At 41.5% G+C, this 20,300-nt stretch overlaps 1 protein-coding gene across 2 annotated transcripts in view; it reads right to left on the minus strand.

The window, feature by feature from the left end:
- The window catches only part of LOC105499549 (solute carrier family 14 member 2), a 485,447-nt gene that overhangs the window by 181,216 nt on the left and 283,931 nt on the right, over positions 1 to 20,300 (minus strand). For both annotated transcript variants that reach the window (XM_011772176.3, XM_011772179.3), the window contains one exon: positions 13,324 to 13,413. The gene's annotated coding sequence lies outside the window, so the exon portion shown is untranslated. The remainder of the gene's footprint in view (positions 1 to 13,323; positions 13,414 to 20,300) is intronic.

The following is a 20,300-nucleotide window of genomic DNA, read 5'->3' on the forward strand; positions in this document are numbered from 1 at the left end:
CAGGAGCGAGCCACTGCACCCAGCCAAGGTTATCCTACCTTCTTCTGCTTGCTTTGTTCTAGCTATTCTGGCAGCCAATTGGATGGTGCCCACCCACACTGACAGTGGGTCTTCCTCTCCCGGTCCACTGACTCAGATGTCAATCTCCTCTGGCAGCATCCTCACAGACACACCCAGGAACAATACTTTACCAGCTATCCTTCAATCCAATCAAGTTGACACCTAATATTAACCATCACACTTGGAAATGTTACTTCTCTGAATTTCAGACCCTTTTGTATAATAAGGATAATACTTCTTTCATAGGAGGGTTGTGAGCACTGAATGAAATTAAGTGTGTTAAGAATTGTTCACATTTGCCACTACTATTAGGGATCAAGTTGCCATTGGTAATGGGAATCATCTCTTCTCATTCTTCTTTCTCACTTAAACTGTCTGGTTTGAAAACAGATTATCACATTAATAGGCATGAAGAATTGCCCCCAGGAAACTGGTGTTGCCACACGGAGCTTCATGAGGCCTTTGCTCACATGAATTGCTAAAGTGCCTTTGGGTGGTCTTCAAAATTTCAGCAAGCAGGTCAGACCTGGGAGCTGGGACTTGTCAAGGTGCTGGGATAGCAGCACTTTGTCTCATGGCATAGGCATTCCATGTTCTTTCCACTCTTTTCTCTGTGCTCTGGGCTGCTACATTGCAGATACTAATTATTTAACCAGTTCAGCCCCAAATTTAACTGGCTTCTCTTAAGTGCCATCACATATTAAGTGACCTAAATCCCTCAAAAAATGGAGCCAAGTTATCAGTAAGTATACTTTTCCCAGGGTGTCGTGGAGAGGACTAGGGAAGAAGGGGGCTAACACAGGCAATGACTCACTTCAGTAAGAAGGCAAGAGGACCCTGTCTCAGTAGAAATGCACATTGATATAATCCCAAGGTTGAAACAAGACTCAGTCTTGGATTTAATCACCACTCCTCTGATCTGTCCTCAAGGCTCAACCCCTCACCTTGCTTTGTAGGATCACCAGGTGGCTGGGTGGCATTTTGAGGTCTATAGGGCTGACTGGGGACCAGTCAAGTGAAATTTATGTCCTAGAGTTTAATTTAAAATAGAAATATGCCACCAGGATCTTATAAACAAGGCTTTGAGGCCCCGGCCATTGTGGTTTTTTTTTTTGTTTGTTTGCTTGTTTTTGTTTTGTTTTTATTTCCTATTTTTCTGCTTTGGACAAACTTTCTTCCTCCATCCACATGCCCAGGTTTTTTGTTGTTGTTGTTATTGTTACTTTTATCCCTCCTTCCTCTGTCTGTCCTTTCTTTCTTCTCCTTCTGCATCCAAATTCACTCATGCATTTGCCAAATATTGACTGAGAGGTAGGGACGAGAGAGAGAGAATCAGACAGGATGCAGCATATGCAGATATCCACCATTTAGGGGATCCAGTATCTCAGTGAGGAAATATGAAGCTGGGAGGAAAGCAGTGGCCAGACACTGAACTACTTGGCTTTCTATTTTATGAGTTTTGACTCTATCCCAAAACTTATATTAGGGAGATCCATTAAGAAAGGGTGTGTGTATAAGGTTTCCTTATACCAAGAATGGGCTGGAAGGTGCTGGCTCAAAACAAAGTGTAGACTAACAGAGGGGAGTGGACAGACTGAAGAGAGGTGAAAGAGATAGGAACAGCAAGGCATAGTGACTGTCTCAATGATGGTGTGGAGGGAGAAAGAGGAGTCAAGGATGACTACCAGGCTGGGCGCAGTGGCTCACGCCTGTAATCCCAGCACTTTGGGAGGCCGAGGCAGGCGGATCAACCTGAGGTCAGGAGTTTGAGATCAGCCTGGCCAACATGGTAAGACCCTGAACCTGAGGTCAGGAGTTTGAGATCAGCCTGGTCAACATGGTGAGACCCTGTCTCTACTGAAAAAAAAAAAATTTGCAGGCGGAGCTTGCAGTGAGCTGAGATCTGGTCACTGCACTCCAGCCTGGGCGACAGAGCGAGACTCCGTCTCAAAAAAAAAAAAAAAAAAATGTGCTGGGCATGGTGGCATATGCCTGTGATCCCAGCTACTTGGGAGGCTGAGGCAGGAGAATCACTTGACCCCAGGAGGTGGAGGTTGCCATGAGTCGAGACTGCAACACTGCACTCCAGCCTGGGTGACAGAGTGAGAAAAAAATAAAAGATGACTACCAAGTTTTGGCTTGATCACAAGGGTGGATGGTGTTGCTGATAACAGAGAAGCAGCAGCAGCACTTCTTGTTTCTTGTCAGAGTTGATGATGAGTGACTATGGACATGATGAAGAATAACCTGAGTTGAGGAAGGGACCATGAATGTACAGTAGGCACTAATTTGGGGAATTTGTGATTTCTCCTGCAGAGTTCAACTGTCCAGATAGAAAGGTGGACATGGAAAAATTGGGCTTTGCAAACAGTCACCCAATTCTTGCCTTCCTGGTCCCTGGATCACCCTTCCTATACCACCACTGTGGAGAAAGAAGTACAGGACACTAACAAGGTACAACTACTTTCTACCCTGCCAGGACTTGACTTAAAAGATGACCATGCACAGAACATTGCCCAAGATGCTTGCCTTTCCTCTTTGCAGACATGATTTGGCAGGAATTTAGTCTTCCATTTAGGCGATTAAGGATGTGGTTTGATGTTTCTATTTAATCTTTATGCAGCGGCCTTCATGAGCCAGGTCAAATCTCATCAAAGTTTCAAGTGAAAAGCAGTTGTTCTTTGCCCACTGAACTCAAATATTTTATCATAAGTCTTCACTAAATGCCTAATGTATGCAGCAAAAAAATAAATATAAGTCACAGAAAAACATTTAAAGAAACATGTTCAGAATCCATAACTAAAAAACTAATATAAAGCAAATCAAAGAAGGTAATTTAGGCCTAGGAGTTAGAGGACTAGAATTATTCAGGCCATGTGGCTTAAATGCTTATAGAATAGTGGTTTCTGGCACAGTCTCTCGAGTCAGAATGCCTCATTCAAATCCTGGGTCTTTCATTGACTACCTATGCAACTTTGGGTTAACACAAAGTTTAATTAATATACATAAAACACTCACACCAGTATTTCACACAGAGGGTAAGTGTTAGCTAATGCCGTTGTTATTATTGGTGTTGCTATTATGAGCTACAAAACATGAACAATTGAATTCTATCTTTGGGCAGCAATGTCTTTATTCATAAAATGAGGGCAAGATATTATCTTTTCTAACTATGTTCTGAAATGACTTGGGGCTCCTCTGCCCCATCCCATTCTACATTTTATTCATTTTATTCATCATCTTGGGGTTTCATATACTTTTTTACTTGCAGAAAGGACTCTAAAAAACAAGTTGCAAATCACTAGGCCAGATGGTATAAGGTCTGTCTTCAACGAAAATTTTGATTCTCTGAGTGAAAAAAATGCTCTTGACAGGGGACAGTGGGATGAAGTGGTCTCAGAGGAGGTGGCATCATACCAGGGGGAGCTTCTTGGAAGAAGTGAGTTGGAAAGTTAAAATCTGGGTGTTTCTAGCAGTTGGTAAACCTGGAAGAGAAGTTGTAATTCCCAAAGAGAGGTGAGTGTGCAACATAGATATAGAACCAAAACTATGCAGGGAGAAAAAGTTTCAACGACCCAAATCCCTGCAGTCAGGGAGAGAGAATGAGTAGACAAAGGCTTTGTCAAGATAATAGTCTCAAATTGAAGTTTGATTAAAGTTTGAAGCAATGAACAAGGTGAGAAAAGATGATTGGCTCTATTGAGGAAAGCAGCACCTCACCTATCCTCTTTTTTGCACGGACAGAAAGCAATGTTTAGAGGAAGAAAGCTCTTGTCCGTGGGCACACAATTAGTCACCAACCCTGGTAGTCATTATTAGCTGCGAACCAACTAGCCATTCTCCCTTTTTCCTTAGCAATAGCTAACTTTTTAGCTAGGCACATTGCTGATTGAATTAAAGAAAACATGTCTGATATGGCTTGGCTCTGTGTCCCCACCCACATCTAATCTTGAATTGTAATCCCTACATGTGGAGTGAGGGAAGTGATTGGATTATGGGGGCAGTTTCTCCCATGCTGTTTTTGTGATAGTGAATTCTCATGAGATCTGATGGTTTTATAAATGGTAGTTTTCCCTGCACTGACACACGCTCTCTCTCACTTGCTGCCATGTACAACATACCTGCTTCCCCTTCCACCATGATTGTAAGTTTCCTGAGGCCTCACCAGCCATGCGGAACTGTGTGTCAATTAAACCTCCTTTGTTTATAAATTACGCAGCCTCAAGTATGTCTTTATAGCAGTGTGAAAACAAACTAATACAATTTTCTAGCCTCCCTTGGCATTAGGGATGATCCAAAAATGTCCATGCAAGTTAAGGGGCTCCAGGAAAGAAGTTTTAGAGGGGTATAGTCAGCCAGTAGGGACCATTTTGCCCTCCTCACCTTCACTTCTTCTTGTGTCTCACCAGGATGGCTTGGAGTTGCAGTGGTCACCTCAGATCTTAAGGTGACTTTGGAGATGGAACCCATGTGACTAGGAATGGCAGAACAGAAAGGTGGAAAGAGCTTGAGTCCTGGGGATGTGGCATAGCCACCATCTTAGCCCCTTACCGCCTACCTCTGGACTTCCTTTAAGTTGAGAGAAACATGTTCCTACCGTATTTAAGCCATTTGTTATTCTAAACCCCATTCCTAGTCCTGGAATGCCCTGGCAGAGCTGGTGCTGGCTGGGCCCCCAGTAGTCCATGGTGACTTTGCTCAGCATTGCTCTTTCCACGAATGATCCCACTACTATCGTGTGTGGAACTATCTTGGTGTGGGTGTGTGCATGAGCAGACATCCACAGCCAAGTAATTGTCAAAGCTGTCAGCTCTGCTCTCCTGCAGCCTCCTGCTCCCCACTGCCTTCTCATTTCCACCAGAGGAAAGTGAGGCTGCTGGTGAGGAGCTTTTTCTTTTCCTTTTCTCCTTTTCTGAATTGTTTACCATATTAAACTCTCAATATCCACTGCCCAGAATATTTTTATGCTAATATTTCTGATTTATTTTTATTTTTATTTGTAATTAAAGAAATAAAACACTATAGGTACAATCGCATCCTTTTTATCCTCTCTGTGAGCCTATTCTACTCCTTCTTCCAAAAAAGCATTCTCTTGAACTTGCATGCATTCTGTGTTTTTATGCTTTTATTATGCATATGTCTGAATCCATATTTGATTGATAACATTGTTTTATATGTTTTAAATATGTGTGTAAATGGTATATTAATGTGGTTTGATTTTTTACACAGACCTTGGATTTTTTCAAGATCATCTTTCTTGATGCCTGCGTCTAGCTCACGGGAACTCACTGCTGTGCCTGTACAGTGTTTTCCCATTGCTCTATTGATGAACATTTAAATTGTTTTCCAATTTTCAATATTGTAAATAATGCAATAATAAACATCCTCTTACCTGTCCTATTACACACAGGAGTAAGAATTTTTCTAGGGATTATATTTAGACATAAAACTAGTTTGTCATAGGATACGTATATACTTACTTTTACAAGGTATTTCTAAATTGCCCTCTAAAGAGATAAAAACAATGTGCACTTCCTCTAGGATGGCAGTGCCCATTTCCCATAAAAACTTGGCATTACTGAACCTTTCAATTTTTGACAGTTGAATAGGTGTGAAATGCTATCTATTTGCTTTTTAATGGGCATTTCCCTGATTATTAATGAGGTAGGGCATCTTTTCATATTTTTGTAGATCATTTTGATTTCCATTTCTGTGAACTGTTTGCTTTTATATTTGTTTTTCTGTTGGGCTGTTTGTCTTTTACTTATAGTTGTCCCCATCTGACTCCCTATCCCATATACACACATTTTCAGAGATTAAACCTTCTTAGGTCACATGCATTGCAAACTTCTCCTCCAAATCTCTTACCTATCTTTTAGTTTTGTTTATGGTGACTTTGTTCGTACAAGACTGTAAATTTGGTCTTAAATTTTAACATAGTCAAATGTATTGATCTTTTTCTTTACTTTTGTGTTCTTAAAAATTTTTCTTAATCAGATATTATAAAACTATCTTCCTGAATATTCTTTGAATAGTTTAAAAGATAATTTTTTACTTTAACTTTTAATCTATCTGGAATTTATTTGCAATATTTTGTGTTATTTTGCATATGAAATTGAGCTCTGTTAATTTTCCAATATGAAGAGCCAATTTCTGTGACAATGTGTATCAAACAGTCCATTCCTTCCCTACTTAGTTGTAATCACCCCATCACGTAACGGTTTTCCAAAATGTCTGGGTCTTTTTCTAGACTTTCTAGTTTATTCCACTGGTCTCTCTATACCTATACTTCTCTTGCACAGTTTTATCCTGTGCTTTGATGTCTGCAGTGTAAATTCATCTTCTTCATAGTCTTTTTCAAATTTCTTTGGACTGTTCTTGGCCCTTTGGCTTTCAGATGAATTTTGATTAATCTTTTAATAAAATGCTTCCCTCCTACTTCATCTAACACATACTTCTCTCCCATCTCATTCCTATTCTGAAGGCTACTGCCCTCAAAGATCTAGGTTCCAGCCTTGAATCAGTCACCAAATGCCCGTCTATTCTTGTGCAAGTCCCCTAATCTCTCTGGGTTTCAGTTTCCTCACCTGTCAGATCTGCTTTGCCTATATCACAGGATTGCTGAGCTGATCAAATGAGATAAAGATGAGAGATGCTTTGAACAGTTCAAAACGCCAAGTTAAAGAGTTAAAAACAATAATCTCTAGATGTTCTGAGACAAAATGTGAAATTCAGATTATTTCTCCCCCAGCTTTTTCTACCCTTTGTGACACTCCTTTCTGTCAAACTTCCAGTGTTGTGAGATGCAAAGGTCTTCTGTTCAGGGTAGAATTATCATGATGATGTGCTGGGGACAGCTGGGATTTATATGCCCTGGGTCCCATTTCGGACTCCCTCTTCGTGACTTAATGTAAGGCACTTAAACTCTTTGAATGTCAATTTCTTCACCTTTAAGAAGAGTATTAATAATTCTCTCCCAAGTAGTATTGTTTTTTGTTTGTTTGTTTTGTTTGTTTTTTTGTTTTTGTTTTTTTCTTTTTTTTGAGACAGAGTCTTGCTCTGTCGCCCAGGCGGGAGTGCAGTGGTATAATCTTGGCTCACTGCAATGTCCACCTCCTGGATTCAAGCAATTCTCATGCCTCGGCCTCCCAAATAGCTGAGACCACAGGAGCACACCATCACAACTAGATAATTTTTGTATTTTAAGTAGAGACAGGTTTTCCCCATGTTGGCCAGGCTGGTCTCGAACTCCTCACCTCGAATGATCTGCCGGCCTCAGCCTCCCAAAGTGCTGGGATTATAAGAAGCATTGTGAAATTCAAGAGATTTAGTATAGGTTAAGAGTTACGTAAAATGTGAAGCCCTATAAGAATCATGAGGCATTATTACGAATGTTCTTGCTGACATTTGCATGTAGAAAGGACTTACAGAAAGGCAATGATGTTTCTTACCACTTGAATTGAACCATGTAGGATAATCAAAACCATTTTTGTCTACAAGTATGGTTGGCCCAGTGCAACGTCTTCACAGTCTTCTAGAAGATGCAGGAAATCTTTTTTAAAAATACTATTTCCTTTAGGCTTTGCAGCCTGGATGTGTGGAAAAGTGGAGATGGCTGGGGAGTTCGTCTTGTCCATCTGGACAAACAGGAAGAACGATCCTTATGCAGTGCTGGCTCACCAGTGACCCGAGGGAGTGAGAACTTGGGGACTAAAGGGTGGGAACAAATCAGTCTTTGTACCTTCCTTGCTGAGTGTGGATACCATTCAATTAGAATGAACACTGAGGTCAGCCCTGATGTAATGTGAGAGCATTTCCCCTGGAGTGAGCAGATGGTTTTGCCTTCCCAGCCCCTTAATGTTTTTAACCCTTGCTACTCAGGTGACCAGAGCATCTTCATTTCCTGCACCAGGATCAGACTTGGGCTTGAGCCAATGACATTCATGGGCCAGATGACGCAAAACTGTAGTACACCTGCTTACTGTAACACAGAATGCCCTTTTCCCCACGAAGTTCTTACCCTTTCCTCAGTTCTGTTGAAATAAGATTTCTTACCTGTTCTTCAGTCACTTCCATGGCTGACCATAAACTCTACTCTTTTGACCACCAGTACCTGCTGAAAGTTGCTGGAATCCTTCTAAGCCAGTATCAGGATGACATGACCTGCCCTGCCCTGCCCTGCCCTTAGCCTCTGCCAATGCCACTTCTTTGCTGTTGTTTGGGCAGAACCCTGGATTTGGATGTTGGTTTGGATCTTAGTCCCCAGACCTTACGATCTGCCTGTTTTTTTCCTCTGGGGTCCACTCCATATCCATATCCAACTCAATCTCATTCTGCCATGCTCACATTATCCCTGCCTGCTCTTGCTCCCATGTTCATACATCCTCCAAGATTCCACTCTCCTTCAAGGTCATACCTCGTTTCTCCTTACACTGTAGATGAAACACATGATTCTTTTCCTTCTGATTCCTAAGTTCTGAGTCTAGGACCACTTTATAATCAGGTTTCATTCCAGACTACAACTGATGTTTTATTTTCTTCGCATGTAAAAGTGAAGCTTAGGTACAGGTATTCAAGTAGTAGTTGTGATTATTTGCTTAAATCATCTTTCATGACTGAAGGACATATTACCCTAGCTATTGGGAGCTGACCCTGTCAGAAGAAAGCTGACTTAGTTATACCAGCAATTCTCCCCAACACACATACACAGGGCAGCCCGTATCCTGTGACTGCTTGATGTGGTCATAGCAATCAGAGAAAGAGTTTAAAGTCTCAGCCCCTCTTGATAACTCTGAGAGGCCATCCCATTTTAGGGAACCCCATGGGGTCAGCCGGACCTTGTGATGAGCCGAAAGTCCAGCTCCTCCTTTTGCCTATTCTGCCTCTTTTAATTCCGCTTCTCTGCAGTGGCTGATCCCAAAAGCCCTCTTTTTTCCAACACACCCACCTTCATCTCAGAGTCTGATGCTTGGGGACCCCAACCTGCAACAGGTATCCACAACTATTTCCTTGTTTAACCAACCAACTCTCTACTGACTCGCCATCTTTCCTCCCCAGGGTAGGCAGAATAATGTCCACCTCCACTCAAAGATGCCTGTGCCCTAATCCCCAGGAACTTGCAAATATATTGCCTTATATGGCAAGAGGGACTTTGCGGATGTAATTAGAAGTCATTGAACTCAAGATAGGGAGATTATTCTGCATCATTCAGGTGGATCCAGCCTTATCATATGAGTCCTTAAAAGTGGAAAACCTTTCTTGGCTGTGGCCAGAGATGGACTACAGAAGAATGGTCAGGGAGATGCAATGTTGCTGCCTTCGAAGATGGAGGAAGGAGCCATCAGCCAAGGAATGCAGGCAACCTCTAGAAGCTGGAAAGGGCAAGGGAATAGATTCTTTTTGGAGTCTCCAGAAAGGAACCTAGCATTGCTGATACCTTAATTTTAGTCCAGTGTGACCCTTGTCAGACCTCTGACCTACAGAACTGTATGTAAAACAATGAATTTGTATTGCTTTAAGCCACTAAAGTTTGCAGTAATTCATTATAGCAGCAATAGGAAACTGATACAGTCCCTTAGGAGTCATCTTAATACTTGCTGTTTTGCATGATCTTGGACATGCCCTTCACTGATCTGAGCCTTAATTTTCTCACCTGTAAAATGACAGTTTTAGACTACATGCTGCAAAGCCTTTTTCAACCTGACAGTTTTCATTCTAACTGTATGGATTACCTACCTTGCAACATTTATTTTTTTCTTCTAGCAAGGCAGTGTTTACTTGTCTTTTTGATGATTATGCTGGGAAAACCTACTTGAGATGCTGCAGAAAGCAACAGAATGGCCAGACACCAGGATGAGGAGTGAGATACTCCTCTTCTTTGTCTGTCTAACTCTTCTGGTCAGTCTTTATGTTGATATCTAAATTTTCTATTCCGTAACTCCTGATGGCCATGGGAGAAATGCTTCTCAGTTGGTGACCAATTTATGAAACAAAGCTGGATGGCTAATAGATTTTGTCACTTTTCGTTTTGCTAGTGGACCTGCAAATACATTTTTATTTTTTGGTTATGCTGAAAATAATTTGTGAAAAGTGGTAGCTACCATGCTTTATAAGTGGGATCAAAGGTGGCAGCATTCTGACTGCTGATGAAAGTTAAATCAGCCTCTAGGAAAATCCACCATTTTTCAGATTAAAAAAAAAAAGTCTCTAGCCTAAATTTTGTCAGGAGAAGGTATAATAAAATGCCACTATAATTAAAATACTTATAAACCCGCAAGACACAGCTGTTGTGAAAGGAAAACAGGATGCTAAAATGGGATAAAAGGAAACCTTCATCTGGCTCCTTTGCCTTCCCAGTGGGTATCTAATACAGTTGCCACTCCATTAACTGCTCTGTGTTAAGAAAAGCTGAGCTGACCCTAAAACAATAATGGCAGTAGCAGAATTCTAATGATGACTCTCTTCCACACTTATCTAGATGGTATGCTTTACAAAGCACTTTCTGTCTACTCACTGGTTTGAGCCCCAAGTTCTCAGTATTTCTCTGAGAAAGTGGGGGAAGTAGAGAGGGTGAACATCATCCACTTGATTTGACAGCTGAGAAAAACATGGCTTCCTCGGAGTCCGAATTAAACTTGTGTCATCACAGCAGCCAATGGCAGGTCTGGGGCTGGGGGCTGGTCTCCATGTTGAGGTCTATGTTGACTATAGCTCATTGCTCCTGGTAGTTGGAGTCACCCAACACAGGGTCAAACACAGTCTCCAAAGACTTTACACTGCAAACCTAGAGCCACTGTAACAGTTCTTTTTGCATTCAGTAGGAAAAAATAAAGTCACTGGATAATTATTTACTAAAGTTAGCTAGGAAAAGGCCAAAGAGTTGAAGGGAAGAAAAAACTTTAAGAAACCAAGAAGTTGATTTCAGACTGTCACCTGCCTACTAGGGTTTGTGATGCTGGTCACACAGTGTTGTTTCCAAACATACCAAACTGGAGGGCACCCATTTTCTTCCCTCTTGGGGCCCCACTCACATTCCTTGGAGAAATTTCCAAGAACCCTCTACATTATGGCCTCTGTAAACTGACATCACCAACATTAACACTATTTGCTCCTCCTCACCAACCCAGGTGCAATTAGGCTGACCAGTCTTGAAAAAAGTAAGATGACCTGAGGTCAGTAGCATGTAGTGGAATAAAAAAGAATAATCTTCCCAGGTATCCCAAATCATCTGAACAATGAGGAATTGAGACTAAGTCTCTTCAAAGATTCCATTTATTTTGGTAAGATGCCATTTTACATTTGGTGTAGTAATACAATTTTGACTTAAAAGGCCAGGGTTTGAGAACCAAGTGGTCACTTTGACTGGGCTATCATGTGATCATCATGGTCATTATCCCTTGACCTCCCTGAGGGCCATTTCTTTCATCTATGAAATAGATGTGATCACAGCGAGTCTCCTTTTCACTATACAAGGTTGTCATGAGAATCAAGTAAATAAATGCTGAAGCACTATAGAAGAGATGTTATGATTTTATCTTTGGCAGTAGTGTTAATCATTATAATAGTAGCCTATTAATAACAATGATATTATAAGAAACAGCAATTGTGGTAGTGTTGGTAAGGCACTTCTGGGCTTATTTACATATGTGGCTACTTGCTGGAAAAGCCACCTATGTGTTGAGATAATGTGTATTGTACTCTTTCTTAAATTATCTCCTTGGGACTTTAAAACAAGCCCAAGAGGCATACCTTATTATTGTCATTACACATATACACACACTCAAAAAAAGAAAAAAACAGCCAACCAGCCAAGAAATAAAAAAACTAAAGCAGAGAGAGAGAGAGAGAGATTGATTGATTGATTGATTGATTGAAAGTTAGTATCTTGAGACCCCAGTGAGTTCTGCTGACTTCCAGCACTGGCAGGCACACCTACCACTTCCAGTGGAGAACAACCTTGAAACCTAGAATCTGTAGGACCTTGTTGCCAGTGGCTTATTGACTTAACCATGAGAAGGGCATATAGCTGGCATTAGAAGTTCCTCCATATAGGGAAGAACAATTGATCATTCAAAGAGTCATTGAAAAGTTAACTAATCCCTGCTCTGTGAGGCATATATGAATGCCAGTAAAAATTTCCTCAGCAAGAAGGTTCTAATGCTACGATCTTTCCTGACGGCGCCCACGGTGTGTGCTACCCTTCTGCATGGTGGAATTGTGGGGAAGTAACTACCAGCCAGAGACTACCTCAGGGCCTCTTTCATCAAGGAGAGGCCCATATGATTAGTTTTCACCAGTGAGGTATGAATGAAAGTGATGTGTGCCAATTTTAGGCCAAGGTGGGTAGGAAGTGGGGGTGTCATCTTCATTTTCTCCTTCCCAATCAACCCAGCTAGATACAGAGGACCAAACATGCAACTCAGAGGCCCTAGAAAATGGAGAAACCACAGACCTAGAAGATGGACAAACCACAGACCATCGCTTGGACAAAAACTCTTTTGGCTATTATATGAGTGAAAAATGATCTGTTTTGTGAAGCCACCAAAGTTTGAATATTATCTATTACAACAGCTATTCTATTATAGATCCCAATGAAAAGAGATCCACCAGTATTTCAGACCTAATCCTAATTCTCTGCTATCTTTGAGGCTGTTACCCTCCTCTCCCACTGATGCCAGCGCATCCATCTTGAGCAGCTTTCTTTGTGTTCTATGTAGGTATAGAACAGCTGGTCTGCTTGTCAAACAACCAATAAATCGATGCCTGGCAAAACAGTAGTTTCTATCAGCAAGTGACCTTCCGATAAACTTTACATTGCTGGGGAAATCATTCCAACCCCAAATCAGTGGCATCCCAACTCAGACGCCCCTGATGGCATGAGGCAGGGAAACTAATGAAATATGGAGGCTATTAATGGCTTTATCTTTTCTCTCACCCATTCGCTCCATTTTCAAATTTGCAATTATGTTCAGCAGTGTCAGATCTGTTCATCTATTTTTGACATATAAATAGAACCTATCCCTTTTAAATTTTTAAGAGGAGATGGGCATGTGATTATTGTTACCACTTGTCTGGAAGCAACCAGAATGGAGTGGGGAAGACTTAAGGAGGAGCTCTTCACAGGACCCACCTCTCATCACAGCTCCCATGTGGTTATAATCACCCCAGAGGGAAAAACAATTTCAGTTTTTTATGGTTTAATTATTGCTGATAGCAGCTGTTTTGAAGACACAAACAAAGAAACAAGTTCTAGAACATACTCACAGTTTCCTTGGTCACAGTGGTATCAGTGGTTCTATAAAGGTCTTATGAACCTCTACTTAGTCGACTGCAAGTAGTAAGCAAGAAACAATCCTGTAAAGAGAGTGGAGGTCAGAATCAAGAAGTCTTTAGTGTTTAAATTGCTTTTTGAAAATGTAATAATATTTACTCTTTTAAAAATTATAAAAAACACATGTTCCTCTTACAAAAAAAAAAGAAAATAAAAATTAGGGAATAGGACATAAAACTCATCTGTTATCCCACCATCTAGATACAACTACTGTTAACCCAGTGTTTCATGAATATTTATGTATATTTGCATATATATTTTCTATTGGTTTTAGTTTACAAAACAGGGATCCTATTGTCCATGGTGTTTTTGACCTTTTCTTTCATTGAATAAGATATTAATTAATATTCTTTGCCAGCAAATAAACTTCAACTCTGTGGTAGAAAGGTTCTAAGACGATTCCCTTTGATCACCACCCCCTTGTGTTCTCACCATTGTGTAACTATGTGATCCCCTCCACTCGAGTGTGGGCTGAACCTTTGACTTACATCTAACAAATAGAATATTGCAGTATTGTTGGGATATCATTTCTGAGATTAGGTTACAAAAATACTCTATCTTCTTGCTCACCCTCTCTTATTCTCTGGCTTGCTTTCTGCAATGGAGCCAACTGCCATGTCACAAACTGCCTGCCCTACAGAAATGCCCATGTCAAGGAGCTAAGGGAGACCAGCCCAGGAGGAGCTGAATCCTGCCAACAATCACTTGAATGAACTTGAGAGTGAATCCTCTCCATGTTAAGCCTTGAGGGGATTGTAGCTCCAGCAAATACCTTCAGTGTAGCCCTGTGAGAGATCTGAGTCAGAGGATCGAGTTAAGCCAAGCCCAGATTCCAGACCCTCAGAAACTGTGAGACAATAAATTTGTTGTTCTAAGCTGCTAAGTTTTGGTGTAAAACAGCCATAGATAACTGATACAAATCACATAATTTTAAATAGCTGCTTCATATTTTAATATGTCTGTATGATAATTTACTCAATCTTTTGTTGCTGCACGTTTTGGTTATTTTGTTTTGCTATTATAAACAGGGCTGCAGGAATATTATTGTACTTAAACATTGGTACACATTCTTCTTTCCTAAGGATAAATTCCTTGAAGTAGAACAGCTGGCTTTCAATGGGTATGCAGTTTTTAAAGCTTTTGATATGCTATTCCCCAATCACTTTCTGGTAGGATTGTATTCATTTACACTCCTGCTGGCTGTAGTTTGAAGTGTGTTTTTGGTTAATTTTAACTACTTTATCTTGAGCTGTCTCCATGAAAACCAGTTAGAAATCAAAACCAAAGCTCCAAACAAGAACCCAGGAAAGAAAACTAAGTTTGAATCTTGAAAACTATGAGATAAATTTGAAACTAAATAATTTTCAAAGTACCATTGTTTTGAAATAAGTCTGATAAATGCAACCACCCTCAAATTGTTATTCTTCTCTTTCAATGGACACAGAAGTCCTGAAAATGTGGCGACACTCATAGTCTTCATGAACTTTGAAAGGGAAAACAACAATTTCCCTGGTCGAAGTCAACATAACAACAGGCTAGTTTGAAAATCCTAAGTTCTTTTTCAGTTGCACAAAGCATTATCAATAAATTCAACTTTTTAAATTACTAAGCCGGATAAACTGAATTTATCCAGTAGATTTTTTTGGAAGCATTTTGTATACATAGATACCACCACCATTTGCAAATTGCAACCCTTACTGTTGGGGAAGAGTAAATATTTTAATGAATGCTATATATTTTAACAAGCTCTGAACTCTGTGGTTGGTTTAAGCTAAGGGTGCAATTTCAGGCATCTAAATAAGTAAATAAATGAGGAAGAAAATCCATGTTAATTGCAGTAATTTGCGGCACTTTCAAATTCTTAATTAAGAAATAAAATAGGATTCATTAGCCATGCCCAGTGTAGATGGCATACACAGATCACCATTATGACCAGACACAAGACCTGAAGTCATTGCCATAAATGAAATAACAGAGAAAAATCACTGGTGCATTATTGGCTAGAATATGCAGGCACAAAGAGGGAGGAGAGAGGGGAGAGAGACACATAAAATGCCTGTCCTCCAAAACCTGGCCTGGGGATTGTATTATTGCGAAACATTTCCCCTGATCCTGGAATCCTGCGTCCTCCTAATTTTGGGGATTGGTTCCTCCCTCAAGCCTCACACAAAACTTCTCTTAGCCCATCTGACAACTCTGCCAGTGCTTACTTTTTAAACTTTACCAATCATCTGCCCCAGGTCTTTTGTGTACCTGGACTTCAGGTCTCTCTGCCTGCCTCATTTTCTTAGTGAGTCCTAATATGTGTGTGTGTGTGTGTGTGTGTGTGTGTGTGTGTGTGTATATATATATATACAAACTGGGAAGAAGAAAAGAACTTTTGTTATAACCAGAAGCATTCTGACTCATGCTGCTTTTTAAAAATTAAACATTAAATTAGAGAGAACACATAATTTACTATTAGAAAAATTACTTTTGACTGGGACAAATGTTTCTCTGGACAGGACACCAGACATTAGTTGGGACTGCTCCTGGCAAGCCAAGATGCTTGGTGCCCCTAATGAAAGCCCATGCAGACCCCCAGGGGAGGGGGAAGGTGGCAGTGGGCATGAGTTTTCAGGCATGTAAGGGCAGCTCTGCTCTGGTTATGTGGGCTGTGTAATCTCAATGTGTGTTTGTTTGGAAGAAAGAGCACTGATGTACCTGGCTGTGGGCAGAGATGACTGGTCATTGTACTCCTGGTGAGAACACTGATGTAGACTACAGGCATGCATCCCTTGGGCCTTCCCTTTCCTGCTGTCCTACCTATCTTAGTGTTGATATCCAGGTAGGCATGAACACTCTGAGGAGACAGGCATGGGCAGGTGTGGGCAGCCTATTGCCTTCAGCTCAGCAGTGAGAAAAGTACAGAGTATAGGACATGAGCATTTTGAAGAGGTCTGGAAACTCAAGGTGAAGAAAGAAAAGAAAGAAAAGAATCCATTGATGATCTCTAAAAGAAATGAAGAATCTTGTCTGGGATTAGACACTGAAATATTTTGGGCAGAGAGCAAAGTTTTTGGTGTTTGTTACTTGTAGACTCAAGCAAATCAGAAATGAGCACATATACTTCTCAAAACCTATCATATCTTCATATGGAAGGCATAAGAATAGTCTGAGACATACTTTTTGTTTTGGGGGGACTTATGGGTAGCTTCCTTAAGTCAAAGGCTCCCTTTCTTTTGAAATGGAAACCAGAGAGAAACCTGGACTCTGCTAGCCCTGCTTACTGAACCATGCAGATCCTTTCTCGGAGAAAGCCATCCACTCTTCCACACCCATGATGAAGACCCCCATGGAATTTACGAGGGGTGCAATAAAGGTTCATGTCTTGCAATGTTCCATTTCCCAAAGGATCCTTCCTCCCTGGCCACATCTGGACAGAGTGCAGACCTTTGGGGGCTCAGAGGCCTGGTGCTGTGGGTAATGTGATTATTTCCATTCCTTACCCAAACAGGGGTAAAACAGCATCATTAAGCCTTTGATTTTCTGAAGATTTATGGCAAAGCAGATATAGAGCTTTTCCAATTTTAGAAGCAAGCCAAAGAGAAACAAATTCAAAATGCATCCATAAAAATTGAGGCTAGATGCCAGACTAGGAAAAGAAAAACCGACTATATAGAGTCTTCCTGTAGAATTCACTATTTCCTGTGTGCTAGGTGCTCTGACTTGGCACAGAGAGTGAGTGAGAACAGTATGCTGAGAAGACGTAACAAAGGTTGAGAAAAAAGTAGGCAGGAGATGTCAGAGCCATGACAAGCCCTGGGAAGTATGCTTTATTACGCTGTTGCAAGGAAGATCAAGGAGAATTTGTTGTTAAAGTTCTTTTGAAGACAGGCCTGAAATACAGTTATATCTCAATTATTACATTTGAGAATTGTTTGTTCATTCTTTTATTCATTTTATTATTAGTTATTAATATTAACAAACATTGACTGAGCATTTTCTCTTTGTCAGATATAGCATTAGGTGCTAGAGATTTAGGGGAGGCAAAATTGGGATACATAACCTTTTAAAAAGAGCTTTACTTTTAAGACAGTGTTGTTAAGATAGCTCTGCTCACTTCCTTTTGAATTTGCTCCAAGACAAAAATAAGAAGAAGAAACAGAAATGCAAACCTCACCTTTGTTGAGGAAGGAGATGCTGAAAGATGTCTGCTGCCAAAGACCTCAAGCAAAGCTCGCAGAGCACAGAGTTTGCCAAAGAGGGCAGACCCAACACCGTCTTTTGTGGAGACAACTGGTCTAAGGTGAATGGGCTGCCTGTGAAAGCATCGCTGGACTCTTCCATTAAGAAAAGGGATGTGGTATAAATAAGATAACACTTAAAAATTCTATTTAAGTTTGTCTGTTAGGAAGGAAGGTTAGAGAAGATAGGTTCCACATGAATTGGTCTTGGCAACTGCCAGTCTCTTTTTTTCTTTCTGGAAAAAGGTAAACGCTAAATCAACACATACACATATCCATACACACAACCTTGTGTGTTGTCAGGCACATCCCTATAAACTAGAGAGATGCTACTCGTTGACACTATAGGCTGGCCCTTCACGCCTTCCTTTTTCTGCAAAATAGCTGGTTAAGAAAGAGCTTATCTCAGCCAAATACGAGCCAGAATCAAACAGAAACCATCAGAAGAACTCTACAAAGATACTGCAAGAAAAGAAGGTAATGATCAAAGGAAACACAAAGAACACATACCAAATTGTGTTACAATCAGCTAAAGAAACTGTGCTAAGCAAAGTATCATAGACGGTGACTGGCAAGATGGCTAAATAGAGCTGCAGTCTGCAGCTCTCAGTGAGATCAATACAGAAGGCAGGTGATTTCTGCATTTCCAACTGAGGTACACGGCTCATCTCATTGGGACTGGTTAGACAGTGGGTGCAGCCCATTTAGGGTGAGCAGAAGCAGGGTGGGGCATTGCCTTGCCCAGGAAGCACAAAGGGTTGAAGAACTCCCTCCTCTAATCAAGGGAAGCCGTGAGGGACTGTGCCTTGAGGAACAGTGAATTCCGCCCCAGATACTACGCTTTTCCCATGGTCTTTGCAACCCACAGACCGGGGGATTCCCTTGGGTGCCTACACCACCAGGGCCTTGGGTTTCAAGCACAAAACTGGTTGGTTGTTTGGGCAGACACCAAGCTAACTGCAGGAGTTTTTCTTCATACCCCAGTGGCACGTGGAATGCCAGTGAGACAGAATCGTTCACTCCCCTGGAAAGGGGACTGAAGCCAGGGAGCCAAGTGGTCTAGCTTAGTGGACCCCACCCCCATGGAGCCCAGCAAGCTAAGATCCACTGGCTTGAAATTCTTGCTGCCAGCACAGCAGTCTGAAGTCAGCCTGAGATGCTCGAGCTTGGTTGGGGGAGGGCGTCTGCCATTATTGAGGCTTGAGTAGGTGGTTTTCCCCTCACAGTGTAAACAAAGCCACCCGGAAGTTCAAACCCACTGGATACCACCGCAGCCCGACAAATCTGCAGTAGCCAGACTGCTCTCTAGGTTCCTCCTCCCTGGGCAGGGCATCTCTGAAAGAAAGGCAGCAGCCCCAGTCAGGGGATTATAGATAAAACTCCCATCTCTCTGGGACAAAGCACCTAGGGGAAAGGGGCAGCTGTGGGTGCAGCTTCAGCAGACTTAAATGTTCCTGCCTGCCGGCTCTGAAGAGATCAGTGGATCTCCTAGCACAGCGCTTGAGCTCTGCTAAGGGACAGACTGCCTCCTAAAGTGGGTCCCTGACCCCCCATGCCTCCTTACTGGGAGACACCTTCCAGCAGGGGTCAGCAGACACCTAGACACCTCATACAGGAGAGCTCCGGCTGGCATCTGGTGGGTGCCCCCCTGGGACAAAGCATCCAGAGGAAGGAACGAGCAGCAATCTTTGCTGTTCTGCAGCTTCCACTGGTGATACCCAGGCAAACAGGGTCTGGAGTGGACCTCCAGCAAGCTCCAGCAGACCTGCTGGAGAGGGACCTCGCTGTTAGAAGGAAAACTAACAAACAGAAAGGAATAGCATCAACATCAACAACAAGGATGTCCACACAAAAACCCCATCCGAAGGTCACCAACATCAAAGACCAAAAGTAGATAAATCCATGAAGATGAGGAAAAACCAGTGCAAAAACACTGAAAACTCCAAAAACCAGAACACCTCTTCTCCAAAGGATCACAACTCCCCACCAGCAAGGGAACAAAACTGGATGGAGAATGAGTTTGATGAACTGACAGAAGTAGGCTTCAGAAGGTGGGTAATGACAAACTCCTCCAAGTTAAAGAAGCATGTTCTAACCCAATGCAAGGAACCTAAGAACCTTGAAAAAAGGTTAGAGTAATTGCTAACTAGAATAACCAGTTTAGAGAAGAACATAAATGACCTGATGGAGCGAAAAACACAGCACAAGAACTTTGTGAAGCATACACAAGTTATCAATAGCCAAACTGATCAAGTGGAAAAAAGGATATCAGAGACTGAAGACCAACTTAATGAAATAAAGCATGAAGACAAGATTAGAGAAAAAAGAATGAAAAGGAACAAACAAAGCCTCCAAGAAATATGGGACTATGTGAAAAGACCAAACCTACGTTTGACTGGTGTACCTGAAAGTGATGGGGAGAATGGAACCAAATTGGAAAAAATTCTTCAGGGTATTATTCAGGAGAACGTCCCCAACCTAGCAAGACAGGCCAACATTCAAATTCAGGAAGTTACAGAGAACGCCACAAAGATACTTCTCGAGAAGAGCAACCCCAAGACACATAATCATCAGCTTGACCAAGGTTGAAATTAAGGAAAAAACGTTAAGGGCAGTCAGAGAGAAAGGTCGGGTTACCCACAAAGGGAAGCCCATCAGACTAAGAGTGGATCTCTCTGAAGAAA

Source organism: Macaca nemestrina, chromosome 19 (assembly GCF_043159975.1).
Source record: "Macaca nemestrina isolate mMacNem1 chromosome 19, mMacNem.hap1, whole genome shotgun sequence".
In the NCBI taxonomy this organism is placed as follows: domain Eukaryota; kingdom Metazoa; phylum Chordata; class Mammalia; order Primates; family Cercopithecidae; genus Macaca; species Macaca nemestrina.